Source organism: Bos indicus, chromosome 2 (assembly GCF_029378745.1).
Source record: "Bos indicus isolate NIAB-ARS_2022 breed Sahiwal x Tharparkar chromosome 2, NIAB-ARS_B.indTharparkar_mat_pri_1.0, whole genome shotgun sequence".
In the NCBI taxonomy this organism is placed as follows: domain Eukaryota; kingdom Metazoa; phylum Chordata; class Mammalia; order Artiodactyla; family Bovidae; genus Bos; species Bos indicus.
Genome location: NC_091761.1, coordinates 121,569,950 through 121,573,831, shown reverse-complemented (window position 1 = coordinate 121,573,831; position 3,882 = coordinate 121,569,950). Strand labels below are relative to the sequence as shown.

General features: G+C 43.7%; 1 non-coding gene across 1 annotated transcript; it reads right to left on the bottom strand.

Annotated features, from left to right (window-relative positions):
* Positions 1-324: 324 nt before the first annotated feature.
* On the bottom strand, positions 325-396 carry TRNAG-GCC (transfer RNA glycine (anticodon GCC)). Its single transcript has one exon. It is a non-coding gene; the product is annotated as a tRNA-Gly (tRNA).
* Between the last annotated feature and the right edge of the window lie 3,486 nt (positions 397-3,882).

Sequence of the window (3,882 nt, the reverse complement as noted above, 5' to 3'; positions counted from 1 at the left end):
CTATAGGTTGGTGCTCAGTCTCCATTGCGTCTGACTCTGCGACGCTATGGACTGTAGCCTGCCAGGTTCCTCTGTCCATGGGATTTTCCAGGCAAGAACATTATACTTCAATTAAAAAATACTGATTAAAATTTTAAAAAAATATTGATTAAACAAGAGTTCAGGTGGAAAAGATGATACACAGAATAGGAGAGTGAGTGAACTCATTCAGTCGTGTCTGACTCTTTGTGACCCCGTGGACTGTAGCCCTCCAGGCTCCTCTGTCCATGGGATTCTCCAGGCAAGAATATTGGAGTGGGTTGCCATTTCCTTCTCCAGGGGATCTTCCCAACCCAGGGATTGAACCCGGGTCTCCTGCATGGCAGGCAGATGCTTTATCCTCTGAGCCACCAGGGAACACAAAATGGGAGAAGGTAACTGCAAATTATACATCTGATAAGGGTATATATGATATCATATTCATATAAAGAACTCTACAACTCAATAATACAATGACAAATGATTCAATTTAAAAAAATAAATAAAATTGTGATAAAACACACATAATATAAAATGTACCATTTTAACCATTTAAAGTGTATAGTTTGGTGGTACTAGGGCTTCCCTTGTGGCTTGGATGGTAAAGAATCCTCCTGCAATGCAGGAGACCTGTGTTTGATCCCTGTGTTGGGAAGATCCCCTGGAGAAAGGAAAGGCTACCCACTCTAGTATTCTGGCCTGGAGAATTCCATGGACTGTATAGTCCATGGGGTTGCAAAGAGTTAGACACAATTGAGTGACTTTCACTCACTCATTCACTCAGTGGTATTAAGTGCATTCACATTGTTGAGCAATCATCACCACCTTCCATGTCCAGAACTTTTTCACCTTCACAAACTCAAACTCTATACACATTAAATTTCCCCAACCCCCTCCTTCCAAAACCCCGGGTAACCTCCACTTTAATTTCTGCCTCTATAAATTGACTACTCTAGCAGTCACATAAGGAGACTTCTACATTATTTGGTCTTTTGTGTCTGGTTTATTTCATTTAGCATAATGTCTTCAAGGTTCATACACACTGCAGCCTGTGTCAGAATTTCCTTCTTTTTTAGGCTGAATAATAAATATGACATTGTATGTCTACATCACATTTTGTTTACTTATTCATCCATTTATGGATATTTGGCTTGTCCTGTCTTTTAGCTTTGTGAATAGTGCTACCGTGAAATCAGTGTCTTATCTGGCTTTTTAAGGGAAGGCCACCAAATATCAGTCTGTGTCTGGTCTCTCTCCAGTTGCTTATTAGGTTGAGATTCACCTAGCATTTAATAAGCAGTTACTGAGTTCTAGGATCTAGGCCAGGTGCTTTCAACCCATTGCTTATAAAAGCCTCAAAAAACCCTGTAAATGAAGTAAGCACAATTTTCCCCATTTTACAGATGGGGATGGTCAAGTTCAAAGAGATTGAGTAACATGCCTGAGGCCAGTATAACAGAGATGCAGGATGGACTTGATTATGCTATAGTAAACAAATGACCTCAAGATGTCAGGGACAGTTTCTTTTTTCTCTGACAAATAAGGACTTCTCACTCATGTCAAATGTCATCTTAGGTCAGCTTGTGCTTACTCCGTGTCATTGTCAGACCAGGCTGAAGGGGCAGACCCTCTCAGGGACATTGCTGGACTCATGGTAGAAAGAAAGAAAAAGACAGCAGACCACAAGCTGGTGGAAAACATCTGTTTACAAGTGACATGGCCATTGGCACCAACGTTTTATTGACCAAATCAAATCTTACGGCCACTCCTGAACTCAACAGAATAAAGACGTAGTATAACCCTCCTCCAGGATGGACAGTGAATAATTTAAACAGAAATGTAATCTACAGCAGCCCTACAGCTGTGGATGCTCCTGGGCCTCAGAGAGAAGACAGTAAATCTGTCAGGGAAGCTGGCAATTGTTCAGGCTGGGTCCACTCTGCAAAAGTAAAAGCTAAAGTCTGTGAGTGCCCCAGAAGTGTTCTATCTCCAGAGGACTGACCCACAGTAACCAAAATCAAGGGAAACTGTAGAGAAATAGGAGGTCAAGATGTTTGTTTGCTGTGAGATTAGAAAGAGCACAGGGAGCAGACACGTGGGTCCCTTGGGAACACCGTGTCTCTTCCAGAGTGAGGGCTCCTGAGGATCGTGCTGTGACCCGGCGGTCACTGATGACCCTGCAGTCAGCACCGCAGAGTAATAGATAAGGCTGGAGGCTCAAGGCAGGCCTAGCCCCCCAAATTTCCTGAAATACTGCCATCTTTTTCCTTTCACGTAGAAAAACCAAGCCAGTGTGGGTCTGACACTATGCTGGCAAAAATCCCCCAGGGACCTCCTTGGAGCCTATAAGTGGAGATTATTCAGCCTGTTTAACAGGGGAAATAGGAGAGCAATGGTCAATGATATATAGGTAGATAGGTAGATACATATTATATATATATACATCATATACTATTATACATACATATATACAATGACCTTGCCTGCCTACGTTTTATATATATGATGTAATGTGCATGCATGTGTGCTAAGCCGCTTCAGTCATATCTGACTGTGAGACCCTATGGACCATAGCCCACCAGGCTCCTCTGTCCATGGGATTCTCTAGGCAAGAATATTGGAGCGGGTTTTCATGCTCTCCTCCAGGAGATCTTCCCAACCCAGGGATCAAACCCACATCTCTTATGTCTTCTGCATTGGCAGGCAGGTTCTTAACCACTAGCACCACCCAGAAAGTCCATATGATGTTATTTATAACATATAATATGTACAGATATATACATGTGTGTATGTGTATACATATGTGTATATAAAATGGGCAGACAAGATGAGGGAAAGGTCAAGGATTTTTTCCTGGTATGCAATTATGGATATTTAGATTTTTAAAAATTATTTTCTGAACTGTATTGAGCATACATCCATCTGTAATTAGGACACATTTATTAAAAATTAAAACAATTCTAGGGACTTCACTGATAGTCCAGTGGTTGAGCGTCCGCCTGCCAACTCATGGGCCAGAGGTTCCTCCCTGTTCCAGGAGAGTTTCCTGCGCCATGGGGCAAGTAGACCTATGAACAGCAGCTACTGAAGCCCACACACTCTGGAGCCCATGTGCCCCACCAAGAGAAGCCCCCAGGATAAGAAGCCCATGCATCGCAGCTAGAGAGTAGCCCCCACTGGCCGCAACTAGAGAAAGCCCATGCAGCAACGAAGACCCAGCACAGCCATAAATAAATACATAAATGCATTTTTTAAAATTACAACAATTCTAAAAAAATTACCGGGCTGAGGAACTGCCGTTTATGGGATTTCACCTTTCTTGGATTCTACCTAAACCCCAGCGGAGGAGCCCTTTTTTGGGTGCCCGCTGTCCATCCTGAGGGCAGGTGCTCCACCTACGGTGGAGAACAACATGCAGACATGTCCTCACAAAGCTCCCAAGCGGGTAAAAGACAATCAATGTGTGGTTTCCACCAAGGGCGATGGAGGCCCGAGAAGTGCAGGTGGTGAAGAGCTTTTCTCCAAATGCCCAGTGACTAAGTGGTTGGTCCTCCAAACAGTGTTTAAGACCAAGGGTTTTAAACCCGAATTAAAACCCTGGTTTCATTCCTTTAGCTGTGTGAGCCCCACACCACCCCCACCCCAGGTAATAACTAAATCTCTCGGCCTGGTTTTGCTCTCTGTAAAAAGGTTCGTTGAAAGATCAACTGAGACTATTGTTGTTGTTCAGTCACTCAGTCATGTCCAACTCCCTGCGACTCCGTGAACTGCAGCACACCAGGCTTCCCTGTCCTTCACTATCTCTCAGAGTTTGCTCAGATTCATGCCCAGTGAGTCAGTGATGCCAGCCAACCATCTCATCCT